Source organism: Photinus pyralis, unplaced genomic scaffold, assembly GCF_008802855.1.
Source record: "Photinus pyralis isolate 1611_PpyrPB1 unplaced genomic scaffold, Ppyr1.3 Ppyr1.4_LG1, whole genome shotgun sequence".
Lineage (NCBI taxonomy): Eukaryota > Metazoa > Arthropoda > Insecta > Coleoptera > Lampyridae > Photinus > Photinus pyralis.
Genome location: NW_022170249.1, coordinates 47,630,289 through 47,652,511, shown reverse-complemented (window position 1 = coordinate 47,652,511; position 22,223 = coordinate 47,630,289). Strand labels below are relative to the sequence as shown.

At 35.6% G+C, this 22,223-nt stretch overlaps 1 long non-coding RNA gene across 1 annotated transcript; it reads left to right on the top strand.

The window, feature by feature from the left end:
• The first annotated feature begins 2,805 nt into the window (after positions 1 to 2,805).
• On the top strand, positions 2,806 to 13,675 carry LOC116160380. The gene is made up of 2 exons (XR_004143198.1): positions 2,806 to 3,055; positions 13,602 to 13,675. It is a non-coding gene; the product is annotated as an uncharacterized LOC116160380 (long non-coding RNA).
• The last annotated feature ends 8,548 nt before the right edge of the window (positions 13,676 to 22,223 follow it).

Below are 22,223 nucleotides of genomic sequence, written 5' to 3'. Positions count from 1 at the left end.
ATCAATAGCGACCTTTCTTATATCCTTAAGAACATGTGTACCAATTTTCAAAGCGACCGGACGTTTCTAAACGAAATTATCGTGCACAGGCAGACGGGCAGACATACAGCAGTACAAAATTATAAACGATCTCGAGGATCGTTAATACATGAACTACATTGCGGCATAATGCATTAACTCCAAACTAAGTATGTTAATACCTATGAGTTATTGGCGATTATTGCAAACCGAGTTAAAATTGCACAATTAGAACATAACTTCACCGCATACCCAAATAATACTGCATTGTCTGCATTCATTATAAGAAGGTACAAAATTTGGAAAATATAATTATAAATCAAACGATATCACGCTTGGATCTTTGAAATTGACAGCTAATGACAGTTCGACAGTTTAGTTCGTAATTGAAACTTCTAACAGACAGAATTCGTCACTCGTTTTATTTTTCAGGGTAATAGTGACTCGTGTTTTAACCAATCACAGTGAAGGTTAAACTGTCCCTATGCTTTCTACAGCTACCTTCTTAAAATGAATAGCGTTATACTTCTATTATAGGTTCTCAAAAACTATAATGGCGCAAACGTTTATGTTTACGGCGCATTTTAGCGCATGACAAAAGGTACGTTGTAGTAGAAAAAGCATGTTAAAAAACATAACTTTTGAAAAAATTGAATTAGCCCCCCCCCACTTTTTAAAAATTTTTTATGGCTTAACCGTAATGGCGCTAGCTTTAATTCAAGTGGCGCAATTGAGCGCATAACCAAATGTATCAGGTGACCTAGTTACAAGCGACAAAATACGTACTGGGGGGGCTACGTTCACTTGGCCCCCCCAAATGTTTTTTCGGATTTCTAAAAAACGATAATGGCGCAAGAGTTATTATCGGTGGCGCATATGAGCGCATAACGAGCGCATTCATTTTAAAATAATACGACTATCAAATCTCTCAGTGGGGGGGCCAAGTTAACGGACCCCAAATTGTCACTCATGTTGGATTTGAGAGCAAAGATTCGCAGCAGAAACTGTTCAGTTGTGTTCAGCGGGGTCCAAAGATATCAATTTTATCTACTCATTTGGTTCTAGGGGTCACTCTTGAGAATTTCTGCCTTGTAGCACAAAATTGGGTTAACTTAAGCTTGAAATTATAACATAATACCGTAAATAAACATCAAGCATACCTTATCAACTCTCGTACTCTTTTAAACTTTTGTCTTATCGAATTGAAATCCAATTGAATTGTCCAAAAAAAGGTTGACGAAAGGGGTTACAAAGAACCAAATTGTGAATTTTAATGTAAATGACAAGTGAAATGTTTTTGAAAAGATACCCCAAAGCAAATTTTATTTCATAGCATATGATACATTGACACTTTAATAGATTTTTTGTCAGAAACTTTACAACGGCTTATATGGCTTCTGCTACAAAATAAAGTTTTGTCTCATACACGACGATAAAGGGAAACTAACCATCTCGTAAAAATTAATTCACTAATCGTGGATTAACATATTTCACTCATTGGTTAAAATATCCCTTTATCGTCTTATATAATAAATAACTATTATAAAGCAAACGAGACAGACGCATTACTTTCAGAATTTGCTTAAATGTAGCCTTACTCAATATGTAAACAAAAATTTATACAGATTGCTGATGAATTCATGTAAAATTTATCAGTTATCAAAATGCCAAAACTTAATTTTTTAAAGGAAACCCCTTTTTTTTCTATTTATCATCTACATTGAAAAATGTAGTCCTTAATTGCATCTGTTGTAAAAGGTGGAACGTAATAGTATATTATATACGGGAGGAAGGGTGTGTGTTTGAATCCCGAGGGATTTACTTTAGTCCTGTGGTATATATGCTATTTTTTGTACTCCGGTAATCAGATACAGCAATTGCAATGATAAAGTTCAAATTTGAAATAAGACAATTTGTTTGATTGTAGAATCAATACCTCGCCGTGTCAAACAATGAGTATCTTCTATAGTTTTCGAGATCCCCATGATCCTTCTCTTGGACACAGTGTATTCTAATATCTTTCATTGAAAAATCAACTCTAACCAAATTAATTTTTTGTCAATGTAACCATTTAAACTTTGGTTTGCGCCACCCTTTAAAGTAGTAAATGCTGACAAGACCAAAAATGGAACAACAAGAATGATTAAGGCAATGATCCAGAAAGATAAGAAATCTGACGGATACGGGTAAATGGCATTGTTACCAAAGTAAATATGTAAATCTTGCTTGTTTCAACGGTCAATTATTTACGAATAAGAATAAAGTCAAACATTATAATCTGAAACTATTAGTAGGGTAGGAAAACTTCGCGCCTACGTTATACGTTACCATTACAAAAGTCACTAAAACACGCAGGGGTCGTTCTTTCTTGTGAATTATTAATTTATTAACTTCTTCGAGTGATTAATTTCAAGAAAAAGGATATTTCTTGTGTAACATACGCCTGTGTTAACGTAATCCACGTGGGGAAAAAGGGATTTTCACGATCTTTTGATTTCCCCGAATTTACGCAATTAATGACCATTTATTTCGCAAAAACTACGGTTCCATGAAATTATGGAGCACCCTTTCTTTTCCTTTCTATTTCGAATTTATTTTACTATAACGGGTACCGCGTCACGTTAAATGCATTAACACGATTTTTTGCATTTTTACGTGCAAATTAATTATATAGCGTTTGAAAGAATGATCATCGTTACATCTCGATTATTAACCTTGCATGTCTAAAATAAGTAGGCGACTATTATCTCTGAATCTGCGTTATCGATAGTACCCACCTAAACATGATGTGGGTACTGGGTAGCCCCCATAGAGACTTGGTTAATACAATTTTCTTTCACAGTTCTCTGTGCACTCGAACTTCCACCTGCACCTTCTATATAACTGTTTCGCGAGTTTCTAACCATTCATTCATTTACCAACATTGGTGACCGACATTTTCCAACTTGAACACTTCGATCAATTTTGGAAATTTTATTTGTGCACCTCGTGTATTTTGTTAACTTTGTGAAAATGTCTAAGGATTTATCGGGATCAGGTATTTATTACACTTTCACATTTTGACAAGTTTTGATTGAGCCAGTTCAGAAACAATGGAAAAATAATAAAAATAAATTTATTGGTAAAAATGCGCCCAACTCTTCCTCTGCTTTATGCACTTTGCGTGAGCTTGACCTTATGTAAATTCAATGCCAGTCAGAAATTACATCACAAGTTCGTTAGGTAAACAATATTCACCTGTATACTTACATTCATTCACGCATAAGAAAGTGATTTTAACTAGTTTAAACTTAGGAGGACTCGGTTTTTTAGGATGTAGGTACTTTTGGAGATGTAAATTTAGTTTTTTGTGTTGAAGTATAATTTTGTTATTCAAACATCTTTTTCCCACGGTTTCTAAGCTCAGTTGTTTTGCAAAATTCATCTTAAAATTTGCCTACTGTAAACCGGCACCGATTCTTCTGATAACGATAACGATTGTAGAACAAGATAATCTGTAAGTAGTGTTTGCAACAACCGTTACATGCAATATAAATTTAGGTTATGAACGTGTATACTACTTACTACTTTTACGATACAAAATCTAACCGGCATTTATTAAAAAGGCGAAAGAAAGGGCAATGAAATGAAACCGCGTATATTATTTACAAGCGGCTGATGCGTTTAACAATTATTGCAAATAAATAATTGATTCCCAGACACTAAAATTATAATATAAAACATTAACATGAAGATGTTTTATTTTGACCTTCTCAATCTGGTCACGTCTTCATAATGTCTTTGCGTGATAAATAACATCTTTCAATCTACATTTCATTATGCTAATTACCAGTTCGTTCAAGATTTTTTAATCCATTACTGATTATAATTCTTCTCACTAAAATTGTGCAAGGGCAACATCAAACTAGTATTTTGCAGTTTTAATCTAATTTTAATTACGAATGCCACCTCATCGTGTCAAGGTATATTACGTTTTTCTGGACATATTTGTAAATGACAATTCTACATTGCGTGCAAAAATACAACTAGTAAAAGTGAAAAACGAATAATTATGGTACAGGGAGAGCCGGACGCATCTAAAACCATCAATTGGAAATGGATTGTCCCCCCACCATTAATTAAATTATCAGATCATGACACAATGATTGATACTTATTGCACGCAGTTTTCAGTGCAGTGCGAGAAAGAAAAATTTACTGTGGTGCTATGTTAGACGATTTCTTTGGGGGTATGAAATTAATTCAATGAAGAAGGTTCCCAATTTTACAAACACTCCATTTCCTGTCAATTACTCTTATGTATTTTTAAAGTTTTCCGGGCCATTTAATATCGCCAATCTAGATTTTGAAAAAAACGTTGGCTTACTTTCATTTAGCACTTTCATTTTGATTTGTTTAATTGTAATTGATTATTTATCTGTAACATCTTCTGCTTTGGACTTTAAATGTCACAATTGAACAAGAAAAAGTAGTAGTCGAATTAATTTCACTTTGTATGTAAGTGCGAATCTCTTTGAATGGTATTTATTCAGTTAGTCTAAACTAAAATTCTCGCACGAATTTTGGCCTGTAAAAGAGTTCAATTTAAAAATGAAAGTTTTGTGCTATTCTAATATAATAAGTAATAATTAGCTCCAACATAAATAATTCATAAATCGTTTGTTTATTTTACATACACCTGAGATACTTGATGGAGGATGCCTTTTATGCGTGCTTGCCCTTGGGATAAGAGATACCAAATTGGTCAAGTTGAGGAAAGGGGTGACCATTGAACACACAACAGTTCTCATAAGAAATGATTCAAAATACGCGATTTCCATAGATATTATTAGAGTTTCTTAAAAGGAAATTGAATATTTGTAGGGTAGTTTCCATTTTGGCGCAGTGTGGCTTTTTTATCTTATAATTTTGAACTTTTTTGCAACAGGGTGTATCGGGTAACCAAATAAGAATGGCAAGGGCTGTATCTCAGAAAATAACAGAGTAGTTTTTAAGTAAATTTCGGTATGTAAATATTGCCCTCATTGACTTATATATAAATATAAGAAGGTGGGAAGCTTAAACGTGGCCACTTTACAAATTACTCTTTCATTTCATTGGTGGCAATGCCAAATGTGGCGTTAACTTGTCAATAATTTACCTATAAATATCCCTAAATAATTTAAAAATTATCAGTAAACACCTATAGGCATTTACAACACAAAACATATATTTAATAAAAGTGTGTAGTATACAGCGAACGACCCATGATGGAACAAACATACATACAAAACACTGTTAAGCAACGGAATATAGAATTATAAATAAAATGTATATCAAATTTAAACATAAAATTGACAAGTATCATATTATATTAGACAAGATATATTATCACAGTTCAATTCTTAATATGCTTTTTTGAATAATAATTCTTTTAATTTATTTTTTAGTTGTAATATAGTGAACTATTTTATGTGTGTTGGAAGATGATTGAAAAGGTTTTGCGAAACGTATTTTCGGTCTTGGCTAATCGGTAATAATTTATCCTTATTTTAGCTCGGTATCTTGTGAAACGTTGATGTATATCGCTTTGCAATTTAAATTGATGCAGATTACCTTTGGGTACATAATACTTCCTAACAAATCTAACAAACTAATTTTTCCTGCAGTCATCCCTATATCATAGACCATTAAATATTCTTACGGAGATTGTAGGATGATTCGCCCCCGAAAATTCGCCCCGGTAATTCGCCCCTGAAAATTCGCCTCCAAGGAAACTCGACCCCAAGTAAATTCACCGCCCGACTCTTCGCCTCCGTAAGATTCGCCCTCGGCATTTCCGCACCCATAGGATTCGCCCCATAAGATTTATTAATCCTCAGAGGTAACAGGGCCAGCAGTTCATAAAATGAATTTTGTTTAATTGTTATTTGTTTAATATGTTACCAAACCAACCTATTACTTCCGAGGGTTAATAATGTTAGGGGCGAATCCTACGGGGGCGAATCTTCTAAGGGCGAATTTTTCGGAGGAGAATTTGTTGGGGGCGAATATTCCGGAGGCGAATTTACTTGGGGGGCGAATATTCCGGGGGCGAATTTACTTGGGGACGAATATTAATAATAATAGAGATGCTTCTAGTAACGGCAAACATATCGCATATTGTAAAAATCAACTGCGCAATGCCAACATTTTTATTTGCGGAGATATTTTTTTGAAATTTTAACCATATAGCTATGGCCTTTTGGATTGTACTGATCCAGGGCGATATCTTCGGAACTGAACGGAATTTCTGAATTTTCAAAACATTTTACTAATCCCTAAAATACGCAAATTGTAACCGACCGTGTATCTCTTATGGTTTCCGACGTCCCCATGCTGTTCATTCTTATCTTGGGCACACTGTATACTACATGAGTACTAGGAAATTTGTAAATCTTTGAGGAGGTTTGCAGCTTAAACTCTTCACGATTGTAGCCGTAAGTACAACAAATCATATACTTCAAACATTCTAAACAAAAAAGGGCGCTTTTGGAAGTGGGCGCGCAATATCAACTTTCTTATTTATTAATAGAATTTGTTGCAATTTTAAGCATAGATGCTTCTGATAAAGGTAAGCGTATCACATATAAATAAAAAATCAGATGTGCGTAAGCGCAGATGGAATCAGAGCTACTAGTTCAAAAGTTACAACCCTTTGAATTTTCTTTCGAAATTTGTTTCTAGTCTATAACTTTTGATTGAGAAGAAGTCTAATCGAAAAAGTACGAATTGTTTTGGATTCTACGCTCCAAAATTAATAAGAAAAAGTGTTTTCCCGAGAAATTTTGGTGTAGTCGATTTTTGGTAAAAAAGGAAGGTTATACACTGGCTTTTTTTGAGGCACGAAAAGAAAATTGTCTCAGATCGACCCGGAAAAAACATTTTCTTATAGAATGTGGCCTGTAGAATCCATAATTTCAAACAGTTCCAAGATTGGGCTACTAGTTCAAAAGTTACAGCCTTTTGAATTTTCTTCTAATTAATATTTTCCTAATTGGATTTTTGGGAAGGTGTTCTAATCTCCATTTAATCTCGTTGTATAAAGGACTTTTTGTTGTACTCTTTGACCAAAAGCACCTATTAGATGTCACCTTTTCTCCCACAGGGATGGAACAAATGACGCAATGCTTAAAAATAATAACTGGTTGCATTGAGATGTCCTGAAAACTTGTCAATGCTATACGCCGTTTCTTGCACAAGCAGCCCGTACATCATTGCAACCTTGTCTTTCCACGCAATTTTTTAGCGCATTTTTCATTCGCAAAAACGCGCCTTTTAAGCTTTTTTATAAATGGATCGAGATCTCGGCTACGAAATATCGTATAACTTTTGGGTTTTCGGTATTATATTCGTACTAGTCCCACACTACGGGCGTGTGTCCGATCGTTTAGGAGGCTTTTATAAATTTACTGAATATGTAAATAGAGGAATACCGTAGAGCCTTAGGATTTTTAGCACTATCGCTTAGTTTTCGATTGTTTGATACATTTATTATGCATAAATAGTTAGTTTAAAGGAAAAACGTTAGGTTTTAAGGAAAATGCAGGATGATGCAATAAGTAAGGGTTAAAAGTATTCCAAACAATAACAACAATACAGAATTTACGGATATTATACGAATAGATAAAAACAGGTATGATTTTACCAATAAATATAGGAAAACTGATACGTGGCCGTATCTAGTTTATTTGGAGCATTTAGATAAAAACTTTGAAAGTGATACTTTTTTTCATGAATTTGCAGTTTGATTAATGAGGGCGAAGCTCGAGTTAATCAAGCAAATTCATGGAAAAAAGACACTTTCAACACGTGTTGTACACGAAATTTTTTTCCATAGTGATCCATAATAACCCACAATTGAATAATTTCTTTGACATTTGCGATTTACTGTCACTCAAAAATGGATGCTATTGTTCAAACTCCATGGAAACGCATCGTAAAAATCGTGAAAAAGTACCAGTTTCCATACGATTTTTCGTTAAAAAAGTCCGATAATTTCATCACTATGTAAAATAGTTATTTATATAACAAGAGCGCGAAATTCAATTTCGCGCATTGAGACTGAAGGTATTTTGACGAAGCGAAGCCGAGTTAAAATATCAGTCAAATGCGCGAAATAACTTCGCGCTAGCGTTATATACAATATTTTTTCTACAACTGAACCGATTGTTAATTAAATTGCTGTTTAAGTTCAACTTTGTCCCGTGCGCGAAATACTTTTTTTCACTGTTGACGATTTCGCGCACGTTGTCAATAGCAACCTTACTTATTAATTAACCGTTTAAAAATCTAGTACTTCGCGTTTCGAAATTCATCAGAAAATGACAGGTTTTTTTGACAGATGTAGAAAAAAGATATTTAGATATACATTCGGCAGGATTAAATAGAGTCAAAGTAATTTTTAAAACTTACTTACTGAATCAAATTAATATGGTCCATTTTTCCATCGACCCCTACATTTCACTTCGCTACCCTCCTACACCAAGTGCAACATCTTCTAGACAATAATCCTTCTAGTTGCCAACGAGTTCTCTTAAATCTTGCTTGGGGAAATTGGATAATTTCCTCTCGTTACACCTCCGCAAAATACATACTACCTTATCTTGATATTTCACCATTTTTCTTTTCTTTACAATTTTTCACAACACGAATATCGGACAACTGCTAGCAAAATTTTAAAAAATTGTCGAAATAGTGATAATACTTGGTAATTATTGTCGTTTTTGCACTTTGCATATTTCGATAAATTTTAAAAAGAAAATGTTAAGGGCTGCAAGAAAATGTACAAAAAATGGGAAACCCATCGAAAAAAAATTCTATTCGTTTTATGGAAAGGTTCTCCAAAGTTTCACATCATGATTTCTTCGGCACCGCTTTAATATTGGGAATGGGAAAAAGTCACACGTGGACAAATAGGGAGCGTATGGTAATCTCTAATCATACCAAGAACAAGAACAGGAACATCCCCTTAAGGTGCATTATGGCATTATGGTTTCAATACTAAGTTGTTAAAACATAATATTGAAATTCTAGTAAAACCTCTGACCATTATAACTAACTCCATCATTAGCAAAGGAGCCTTTCCTGATGAGTTGAAAAAGGCAATGATATTGCCTCTTTTTAAAAAAGGTGACAGAGATGACGTTGGCAATTATAGACCGATTTCCATCCTTCCAGTCTTTTCCAAGATTGTCGAAAAAATATTACATCAGCAGATGATATTTTTCTTCGAATTAAATGATCTCTTATATTCTGACCAATACGGTTTTAGAAATGGAAAGTCTACTTCCAATGCCATAATCAAGCTGGTAAATGGGCTCCGTTAACTTAGCACCACCATTTCAAATTTTTGACTAAAGGCAGATTGCGCTAGAATCTCTATAGCTAGCGCCACTTTGAGTTCAGCTAGCGCCATTATAGATTTTGCAAAATAGCCCTTGATTTTCGGGGGGTGCTATGTTAACGCTAGCACCACCATTGCGTCCGATCATTTCCAAAAGCAAGCGCTGTGTTCGTCAGACCTAGCGCCAGCTAGCGCCACAAATTTTAGAGCTAGCACCACCCCCCAATAGTGAGGGGAGCAATTTTTCCTAGCACCACCATTTTGTCTTTTCATGTAAAATTTTGACGTTTTGTGTTCTGCTGACCTAGTGCCAGCTAGCGCCACTTTGAGTTCAGCTAGCGCCATTATAGATTTTGCAAAAAAGCCCTTGACTTTCGGGGGGTGCTATGTTAACGCTAGCACCACCATTGCGTCCGATCACTTCCAAAAGCAAGCGCTGTATTCGTCAGACCTAGCGCCAGCTAGCGCCACAAATTTTAGAGCTAGCGCCACCCCCCAATAGTGCAGGGGGCAATTTTTCCTAGCACCACCATTTTGTTTTTTTCGGGTAAAATTTTGACGTTTTGTGTTTTGCTGACCTAGCGCCAGCTAGCGCCACAAATTTTAGAGTTGTCATCACCCTAGAATAGTGTGGGGGGAGGGGGCACCACCATTTTGTCTTTTCGGGTAAAAATTTGATGTTTTCTGTTCTGTAGACCTAGCGCTCAAGTTAACCTAGCGCAATTATAAATTTTGCAAAAAGCATTTAACTTTTGGGGGTGGTTTATTAGCCTCTAACACCACCATTGTGTTCGATGACTACCAAAAGCAAGCGCTGCGCTGTGTTCTTTAAACGTAGCGCAGAGCTGGCGCCCAATCCCCAACATTGTGGAGGTCCTTTTTTTTATAATACCACCGGTTTGTTTTTTCGTGTACAATTTTGCTATTTTGTGTTTTGCTGACATCTCCCAGATAGAGTCAAAATCTTAAGAGTAGGCGCCACACCCAAGTAGTCTGGGACAGTTTTTCGTAGCTTTATGACTTGGCTCCACTGAAATATTTTGGATTAATTTTCTAGTAAAACGAGTGGTGTGGTAGCTGAATCTGCGGCAAGTATTAAAATAAGGAAATACAGTTCAATTATTATAGAACAGAACCATATTTTTATACCTTTCGCAGTAGAGACATTGGGACCTTGGTGTAGAGAAGCTCGAAAATTTTATAGAATACCTGGGAAAACGCATTACCAATATTACTGGGGAACCCCGAGCTACCACTTACTTACGACAAATTTAAGTATTGCCATACAGATACAACGTGCAGGTAACGCGGCCAGTCAGTGTAATGGGGACCACGATCCGCATGGAAGAAAATTATCATTTATTAACGAGCTCCTAGCCAGTTTATAATTTTGCGGTGTCTGTCCGTCTGTCCGTCCGTTAGCACGATATCTCGATAACGAATGGAGCGATTACGATAAAATTTTGTAGGTGGATTCTTTACGAGATTCTTTATCAAATTTGTAGATCGGAGTTCGTGAACTGGCAATGTAACTCAAAAAATAAGGAAGGCCCTTTTGACATCTTCGTGAGTTATGAACCGAATTGCATGAAATTCAATATGCGTATAGCTTTAGCCATATAAAACGCAATTCCAAAAATTGAGCCTAATCGATCAACATTCACAATGCCCTTTTCGCAGCGACGACAATTTTGAAACTGGCGTTAAATTTGCTTTTATTCCAAGTGGCTATGTATCAAATTTCTTTTAAATGCTTCCATAAATAAGAAAGATTTCAATCCGGTTTGTAAATGGTCGAGATGCGAAAAGAGCACTGTGAATGTTGATCGATTAGGCTCAACTTTTGGAATTGCGTTTTATATGGCTAAAGCTATACACATTCAATTTCATACAATTCGGTTCATAACTCACAGAGATGTCAAAAGTGCCTACTTTATTTTTTTGTCTACATTACCAATTCACGAACTCCGATCTACAAATTTGATAAAGAATCCATCTACAGAATTTCATCGTAAACGGTCAATTCGTTATCGTTATCAAGATATCGTGCTAACGGACAGACGGACAGACACCGCAAAATTATAAACTCGTTATAGGTTACACACAGGTTAACTTGAGCGCTAGGTCTACAGAACAGAAAACGTCAAATTTTTACCCGAAAAGACAAAATGGTGGTGCCCCCTCCCCCCACACTATTGGAGGGTGATGGCAGCTATAAAATTTGTGGCGCTAGCTGGCGCTAGGCCAGCAGAACACAAAACGTCAAAATTTTACCCGAAAAAACAAAATGGTGGTGCTAGGAAAAATTGCTCCCCTCACTATTGGGGGGTGGCGCTAGCTCTAAAATTTGTGGCGCTAGCTGGCGCTAGGTCTGACGAACACAGCGCTTGCTTTTGGAAATGATCGGACGCAATGGTGGTGCTAGCGTTAACATAGCACCCCCCGAAAATCAAGGGCTTTTCTGCAAAATCTATAATGGCGCTAGCTGAACTCAAAGTGGCGCTAGCTGGCGCTAGCCATAGTGATTCTAGCGCAATCTGTCTTTAGTCAAAAATTTGAAATGGTGGTGCTAAGTTAACGGAGCCTGGTAAATGGTACATTGGAATGTTTTGAAAAGGGTCAATACAATGTCGCCGCCTTCATCGACTTATCAAAAGCTTTTGATCGCGTATGTCATGAGATCCTACTACACAAGCTGAAGCATCGTTACAATTTTAGTGAAACAAGTTGCATGCTAATTGAGTCATATTTGAAGAATAGGTCTCAATATGTATTATGCAACAACTCTCTATCGCAACGATCTATTGTGAACGTCGGAGTACCACAGGGGTCCATTCTGGGACCTTTGTTATTCCTCGTGTACATAAATGACATGCCGGAGAGTCTACCGCCAAAGATCGACTGCATACTATACGCAGATGATACGACGCTAATAGCAAATGGAAGCAATCCGGAGGAGGCACGGGAAATTGTCAATGACGGGATGCTGCACATCGAGAGCTGGTGTGCGAGAAACCACCTAAAATTAAACACTCAAAAGACCTCAGTTGCGTGTCTCAGTTTGAGGAACCAAAGTGTCACATCTAGCAACATGCCGTGTGTTAACTTCCTGGGGTGTCTTGTTGATCGTCGCTTAAACTTTAATCTGCACTGTGATAGTCTTTGTGCGCGAATTAATAAGTCCATTTTCTTACTTAGACGTCTAAATGTTATATCGTCAACAAAAGTGGTTAAAAACGCCTACTTCGCCCTAATCCACAGTCTATTATCGTATGCTATACTGGCATGGGGAAGTTCTCCCTCGTCTAAGCGCATTTTTAAACTACAGCGTAAATCGGTAAGAATCGTGGGAAGTCTGAGGTACCGAGAAGATTGTCGCAATGTTTTTAAAGAACATAAAATACTAACCCTTCCTAGTGTTTACGTACTTGAAGCTTTATGTTATGCAAAGAAGAACGAAGGAGAACTTATAAGACAATTTAACGTCCACCAACACCACACTAGACGAAAAGATCTCGTTAGACGTCCATTTTCTCGCCTTGCTGTAACTCAAAACGGTGTACTTTATAAATCAAAGTGCTTGTTCAATACTGTGCCCCAAAATGTCAGACAATTACCGTATAACAACTTCAGACACAGGTTAAAATCATTTTTAGTGACACATGTGTTTTATTCGCTTGAAGAATTCGTTGAGTCTAGTCACCTGATCTCTTAATTTTACATTTTCTTTTTTCTATAATCGTGTCATTTTAATTCTGCAATTGTGTCTTGTTTGTCTCTTATATGTAGGTGTATAGTGTCTTATATTATTTATGTTAAATTTATATACAAACCCTGACAAGTGTAAAGACTGTACGGTCTCGCAGCACAATAAATCAATCAATCAATCAATTATCACTGGCGACGCTACTAGTATCTGCTTTACTGTTGCTACCATGGCAACCTATGCATGTTGTATAGCGCTCGTGTCAAATTTGAAAGGTTAAATAAGTTCTAGTCCTCCTATTGGCAGAATTTTTGCTGCATTCTTTACAATTGAAACATCCACTAATAAGAAGTAAGGTGGTAATAACTTCATAGATCATAAAAATTCATTGAATATGAGTTCAACTTCACAGACGACGTATATTGACAGAGGAAAAAAATGTAATGACCTAAAATAAAATGATGAATGAAGATTGTTTTCCTGGTATAGCTCTTTAATTGCATCACTGTTTCAGGCGCTGGAAGTATCTTAGGAGTTTCCGATATAACAGACAACCGTCACATATGGCGGATGCTGTTGGCCGAATTCCTAGGAACATTCATACTGGTCTACATTGGATGCGGATCAGTCATTTCTACGGATAATCCAACACACACTCAGATTTCACTGACATTTGGATTGACCGTGGCAACCTTGGCGCAGGTATGTTATTATAAATGTAATATCAGTTTAGTGGGATAATAACGGTGCAATTAGCATCTAAGCGATAAATAAGAAGATTATCAAACGTGTACCGAATGTAAATTTGTTTAATTACTATGAGTAATGTTCGCAAAAATCTCACCTACAGATGTTGGAGCATAATATTTAGTTATGCTAATGCGATTACTAGGTAAATAACCGTTGAAAATTTTTATAAATTATGCAAGCTTTAATTATGTAAATAGTGTTATCTTTTTGTTCTGGTATGGTTTTGGCAATCATGTTCTTATTTTCCCCAATTACTTCTTAAATAATTGCGACAAGTTAGTGTAAAATTTTAATTGCTAGTAACTTTTAGATAAAAAAAACATTAAAATACGCCCGAATAATGGATCAGATTACATTGTGACTTGTACTTTTACTTTCTCCATAAACTTCTAACATAGAAACATACAGGTTGACTAACCGTAAAATTTAGATAGAAATGCAGTTATTAACACGAGATGTAAACAATTTATGGTTTAGGTGGAAGAATGTGTTACAACTGTGCATTGTGGCACATGGCACTGTGAAAGTATAAATTCGAATGACAAGGTTTTCATAAACAACGATTCAAAACACCCATACGCCACGCTTGAAAATTGTAAACAAAGAACCAAAATAATTCGGTCAATGATCAAATAAGGGTAAATAACACTATATTAAATTTCATCTACCACAAATGTCAATTAAGGGTGTTTTGTGCATTCCGCAGTAGCACCACCTCTGGTCAAAAGCTCTTTTTTTTCTTAATTTTGGAACCATACTTTCCAATGAATAGAGGGATATTTTCTCATTTTTGGACATGGCTCCCTAACAGGTAATAAAGTTAGTGGCCTAATTTTACCATTATTTATAAACTTGCTGTAGTCTCACCTCTCTTCCTCTTGTCATGTTTGTTGTTCACGTTACATTACACTTACACTTTTCACCAGGAAATGTCAAGGTCGTTACCAACTTTTGGGGCATCAATATTGAACTCTGTGGGGAAATTTTATAACTCACTCCTCTTCCCCAATCTTCACAATTCTCAAACAAATCCTACTTAATGGGGAAGCGCTCCATCCTGTTGAAACCGTTTTCGCTGACTAGCACAATTTCTCCAAAGTTCTCCAAAGATGCTGTCCCATGTATTTAAATGTTGCTGTAAGACATTGACACCCGATTTTAGTACAGATTGTTATGCCGACTTCTACAATTTTCAAGATACTTAGTTCGTTCTTTTTGAACTTTCAACTTTCTTATTTATGGAAATTTTTTAAAATTTGAAATTTTAACCAAGGCAAGCATATTGCATATTTTAAACATCAGGTGCGCGCATGCATAGACTGCGCAATGTCAACTTTCTTATTTATAAGAATATTTATATGCCTTAACTTATTTTCCTCTGTACACATAAATAGTCCGTTATATGACCTTTCGGAAAGTACTGATCAATTCATGGAAAATGCGCTAAACTTAGTCTCCTTTTTTTCCATTTCTAGCGTTAACACAACGAAGTTTATGCGTACTCTTATTCTAACAATTACAGTTACAAATGAGATTAATCTGAGGTTAAAATCAAACCCTTAATAAAGATAAAATAGTATACCTCTACACCCCTTCCCCTGTTCTGAAACCGAACCGTTCACTATCTTGGAAAAAGCTCTACTTTTTATAGATTCTTTCAGTTGACTTTTTACATAAATCCACACATTTATGGCAATGGCGGCAATCGTAGGCCGATATTTCCTATAGTAATTTTGGGAGACTTCTTACTGGAAAGGCTGATGGCCGTTTGCACCGACAAATTTAAGCAGAGCTTAGCTTAAGCGTAGCTTAAAATCCATGGTAACGATTATTGAGACAATGGTTGCCATGGATTTTAAGCTATGCTTAAGCTAAGCTCCGCTTAAATTTGTCGGTGCAAACGGCCATGAAAGGGGCAAATGCTTCCGAGCTGCAGAAGCGGGAAAAGCACCTAGCGCAGACGAGGTTGAATGAGGATAGTAAGAAGAGGAAAGAAGAGTGGTTTGAGGTGTTTTAGGAGAAGCAAGAAAGTCACTGGAACAAAGCAAAATGGAGGAAATAGAGGGTGGAGTTACAGTCAACTGAGGGGAGAGGAAACAGAACGGAAAAAGTATTGGAAACATTGAAGTTAAGGATGAAATATGAAGGACAGCCAAGGAGACCAATAGGCAAATTGAAAATATAAACGGGAATATGACTGAGGAAATGAGAGAATGGTGGAGTAATAAGATAAGGAAAAAGAAGAACTTATAAGACGAATCTGTGCCAATTGGCAAAATAAATATATATTTATCTATATAGCGTGGCATCGGTTTCTAAAACGAACGCAGAACAAATATGACATAGATTTTGTTGTAGATAGATTGAATAATAGGGATTGGCACCCGCTTCCAAAAGCGCCCTTTCTTTATTTACACTACTAAGTGAAATAGATGTTTTTTGTACTGACAGACTACGTTTGTGAAGAGTTTTAGTAGCAAAAAGCTCCCCCCAAAGATTTACAAATACAGCTTTGACTAGCATTCACGTAGTATACTGTATGTCCAAGATAAGAATTAACAGCATGGGGAAATCGGAAACCATAAGAGATACACAATCGTATTTTAGGGCTTAGTAAAATTCGGTCAGTTTCGAATATATTAAAAAAAATCCGAAATTAACCGTATTTGAAAAGATTTCAAAAAACAAATCATACTTTTTAAGCTCTGCAAGAGGGTGCCCACAGATTTTCACTGCGACGTTTCGTCTCTGAGAAACCATCATCAACTTCATATTTTTGTATGTAGAGCTTTAAAAGTTCCTATGCGGAAGTGTTATTTGGATTTTGATATGTTGGCAAACAGGGTCAGAAAAAAATCAGAACGAATATGATTAATTTCCATTTTTTTCGAATAGCTTCGGAACTGATCGGAATTTCCGAATTTTTAAAACATCATTTGCTCATTCTTATCTTGGACACACTGTATATAGAAGTGGTTTGGTTTGTTTCATTCCTGGTATTAAAAGTAACATGGAAATTACAACCCCGAAATTTTCACCAATATTGTCCCAGACATTTAACCACTAAGAGGAAAAGAAAATATGAATTTCATTTTGGGAAACGGTGTACATACACCACAAATCAATTGAAATTCTTCAACGGTAAATGCAGTAACAAAAACAATCTCTTTACGTACAGATTTTGGGAACGTTTAGCCAGAATCAGGCACAATTTATCCAAGGAGAATTGATTTTATCAGCTGCCAGTTGATCAGTTCGCTTGGGCCACTTCTTTGTTCGTTTGTTCCGTTAAGAAAACAACTTTACTTGACTTCTGAAACAAGCTTATAAATTTTGGACGAGATTAAGATTTTCATAGTTCGTCTCAAGTTTTGAAGACCAATGGCTGTCATCCAATTGAATAGAGATTTCGGCTTTTGTAAAAAATTTTAAAAGTAAAGATATTTATTTCGCGAAACTTTTAGTTGTTTAGGAGGGAAATATGACGTAATTAATTTATGACTAATTGTATAAAATTATATCGTTTAAATGCAAGATTAATATAGAACATTAAATAAAAACAATAAACTATACCACTTTAATGCAGCTTAGAACCAACCATAAAATTTACGATTATTATGCTCATTTCATAAGTAAACTACATCTAAACGCTTTATTTTTAGAACGCACCTTTTAAACGTATACCCAGACACTATTAATGAATGCATTTTTTTCTAATTCAAATTGCAAATCATATTTGCCAGACATGAAAATTTGTCTATGGCGCTAAAAACCAATCAGTTCGTGTAGGAATCGTAAAAATGTATCCGTGCATACTTATTATGGGAAAATAATTAGTCGTGATGCATTTGAGTACACAATTGCGACTGGAAATATAAATGTTGCACGTTTCTAGAATATTAATAAGCAGTTTTATACATTTAATAAGTTATTTTTAAGGATAGTATAATTATTGATTAAAATTACCCTTAATAATGCGTTGAATGAAAATGTTATAATGACAGACTCATCGGTTATTAATTATGACATAATTACTTGTCGGCTTTTTTGGGATTAAAAACTGAAATCGTTCGCAGATTTCTGAACTTTTAATTATTATTGTTTCTGACGAAATATGTAACGCGTACGTATTTGCCAATAACAGTCCTTCTCCTTTCCAAAATGTAATCTCCTGTTACGTCGCGATTTATGTGAGTATTCAGATTAATGATATATTAATTCAGTTCTGTCATCTAATTAATTACAAATTTATAACTTTTAATTAAATGGAGGAAGAGGTATCAGCAGTTTCTATTAGTAATTTGTGTATCTTTTAAATTAATTCATTGCGTTTCTGTTTATTTCATAAGCCGTTGGCTTAGTACAAAATTAGGAGCATCATAGGCAATGAAAGTGATAGTCCTTGAGTCAAAGATGTTTTGATTTTCATGTAGGTACCGTTCTGCTACTTAAGTACCTAATTAGCACATAATTATTCGCGGTACTCGTACTCATGTGTTTGCGTTACTCGATTTCGCCTCGTTCTGTACTAAACGTCGAGGCAATCCATTCGGAAGCATTTTTATCGAAATCTATTGATTTTGATTGATTATTTGTTTTTCCATCAACTGTGTAAGATGCCGGTACATTTGGATACCGACGATTTTTTAAACTCAAATTATTTTAAATGATTATCAGCGTTCGCGTTGGGCACTACCGTATTGAGGTCGACGTTACGCACGATTTTATCGAAGAGTCGTTCAAAGCACCTAATCGCTATCTTAGTGTAATCACTGTTAATAGCTACTAATTTCTAAATTAAATTGTCGATGTTAATTCTAGTACCATTGACACAAACGTGCAATTACAATAAATTGATGGGAAAAAATGGCATCTCATTATGGTTAGAATGAGTATCGAATTTGACGAAATTACATAGTAATGCATAGCACAGAAACCGGTTGTATATGTGTTCCTTAAGGCTATTTTGCTAAAGTAGAACAGTTCTGAGATTAATTTAACTTATTGTGGAATTAATTGGTAGTAATTACCTACTTTACACGTCTTCATGGTGGCCTACTTTTACTCCTATTATAGTTAAGGGTGCACACCCCCGCTTTTACTGGAACAATCCCAACTCTTTCCGCTGCCTCTGTTTCGTCGTCTTCTCAATCACACTCAAAATGTCCACCCCAATGTACTGCTTTAAAGGACAACATATTTTTTAACGATTCGATGCAATTTGGTCGCAAATGATCCTGTCGTCGCTGTGAAAAGAAAACGTAGGCAAGCGCCTCGGGATGTACTTCTCTACCTTTGTATATAATGTACTATTATGAAGTTTTATTTGAATAACAAAATAATACGTATATTATATTAAACGTTGACCATTCTTAATTACTCCAAACTAACGAACTCAAACTAATTTTGTCCAACTAGGCGTAGATTTACTCGCCCCTGCTTCGAACATTACCTTGGCGTATTAAAACCCTTGTAAAACATTATTTTCATTTACACGAAACTAGATCAGATTCGTTTTATATCGGTATCCTGTGCTATTTAAATAACCACCATGCGATATGTAACGGAAGTAATTATATTTTTAAAACCTTGATACATATTGTATTTAAATTGTCGATTTTTATAAACTCGTCCTCCTGAAGATTCTCCCTTTGGAATCTTCAACCCCTGAAAATTCGCCTGCAGGAGATTTAGGCGTGGAAAACTTGGCTCCCAGAAAATTTTCCGGCAGTATCTTCGCTCCCATGGACTTCAGCATATCGTCTTACGTTCCCGAACAGTAACGTTATTACCATCGACGCTACCTCATCAAAAATAGGGGTGAAATTCGACGTTTATTAATGTATTTTTTAAGAATTACAAAAAATGTTATATTTCCTGAAGATCTTCTGGAGGCGAATTTACCTGGGGGCGTGTTTTCTTGGAAAGTAATATTCTGGGGGGAGGGGGGCCTTACCGGTTACCGGAGAGAGTTTTCAGAGGCGGATCTTTCTACAATCGAAAGTAAAATGACTGATATCACCGTCCATTTAAAGGAAGAAAGACCTTTAGACGAGTTTCTATTCTAAGATCGGTCCGTTACGGTCGAACTTTCCTGAACATAAATTTTCTTTGGAGCGAGTTTCTCGCGAAGGAGATTTCGGCCAGAGCGAATTCTATATGAGCGAAATTGTGTAGGTAACGGATGGTTACAAATGAAAGGGTGGTTCGATAGTCGCTTGGTCTTAGTATCTTATCTCGCAAAGGTTTGAAAGTTTTCTCAGGTTCGTGATATAAATCCTTCTTGTACTTTCTACGTCTTGTTGTGTTAGAGAACTTTTAGAACTTATCTTTTTGTATTTTTACTGCCAGCTGACTCAGGTAAAACTAGAAGAAGAAATCTCTTTGACCAAACTCTTTTTAACAATAATTCCAAAAAACTAATAAAAATTTAAGTATATTTGTTATTATTTGTAGCGTTAGGGTTCTATAAATCCTTCAATTTCCCAGAATTTCGTCAGCATGTACCTTTAGTGATGGACACGGGGTTTTGCATGGTCACCCTTCTTTCCTGGTGACCTTTGCTTGCCCTGAACCCACTCACGTTACTTCTGGCTTCTGACTGAAACAGCTGTTTCTCACTCGTCATTCTTTTTCGCAGGCCGCTATCATGATTTGGTGAACTACGTCCTTTGTCAGTTTAGTAATGGGCCGCTAAAATATCAGATAATTCGTTGTTTACCATGATATCGTCCCAGACCTGGAGAATCCCCGTCCTTTTAAAATCCAACATTCGTTGGAACTTTCCTCGTCCAGTTCGGCTCGTGTGTTCTGGATAAGCCGATCAAATCTTATTGCCTGTCTATGAAAGTCTGGCAATCACTATTTTTCGCAATCAAATTTAAGTAAATTTAAGTCGCCCAGTGCGAAGGAGCACTTACGAGTATTTACTTTGAATTTTGCAAGTATAAGTATTTGCTTACTTTTATTCATACGGGCCAATGGTGGCTTTTAATCGTTGCAATTGCAGAAAATCGCTGACCTCAAGCGGCCTGGTCTCTAATTTCCACAGGTCTGCTCTCTGTAAGGTTCTGAACCCTGGAATGTCGAATGTCGATATCTTCCTGGTCTAATTTCTCCCAAATTTAATCCTGGTTTCGTGAAAATAATCGCAAGCTGGTTAATAACTTAATCGCATGCGAGTAAAAACAACGCTAGCTTATTTTATATCCTGAATAATGAAAAGTTCAAATTCTACCCTACTGAAAAAGGTACCTAAAAAGAAATTATTTTTTTATGAAAACGGTACGCCATTACAATTGTCAGGGGACGAATTTTCCGAGGCGGATATTCGTAGGGGGAATTTACCTGGGGGATAGTTTCCTTGAGGGCGAATGTTCCGAGGAGGAATTTACGGGGCGAATCTTCCTATAATCGTATGATCACCCTCTTCCCTGTTCAGGTGATGTGTCGTTCCCGGTCAGTTTCGCTGACCGCTGAAAGTATCACATGCAGATGAGAAATAAACGTCACTTCTAAATGCTGTTTAGGATGAGGAATGTATGATTTCAAAGATTTACAATCATTAAATAAATTAAATCTTTCGGAAATATTTGAGAATAATTTTACTTGTAAATAAATTGCTGCATTTTCTGTTGCTTTTTGTAATAGGTAATGAAAAAAATCATTAATTTTAGTAAGTAAAAAAGTCAATCTAATTGGTGAGAGAATTTTATTTATTGTTAGAGCCCCATTGACACACACTAACGATTAAAAATTTTCTTTAAAGAAAAAGTTTGGGAACAATAGAATAAGTTTAAGTTTAAACAATACTTATATAATCTTTCGCATTATTTTGCAGTGGAATCTTTTCAGAAATGTTGGGTTGGTTTCAAATAATACCCAATTTATATTTTAACTGGTCAAGGTTTCTGAGATCACTTTCATAAATTCAATTAGCAATGTATTTGTTTAAAAAGATGCACGCCCTTATTGAATATAATCATAGGTTTTGTTTACTATTCTGTGTGCATAATTAAAATTATGTTCGTGACAATGATGCCCGTCGATTTCATGTGCAAATTAGCTTGATATTTAAATATTATAATTATTTGCCACGTTAAACAACGTTTCCAGTCTCTATTACCGATTCATTTTACTGATAATTCAATATTTGATTTGTAAGATCGAATTGAATAAACACTTTACTCTTGCTAATTCTAATTATCCTGTATAGATTGCTTCATTTTTATGTGTAATTGTGTTTTGAAATGTTAGGTGCCGCATTATTCTAAATTGGGAGATTGAATACCATTAAATTAGAATTTTATTACTTTTTAATAGTTTATAACGCACAGTCACAGTAGATACATATGTAGGACGTAGTAATAGATGAGTTTCCAAAAAC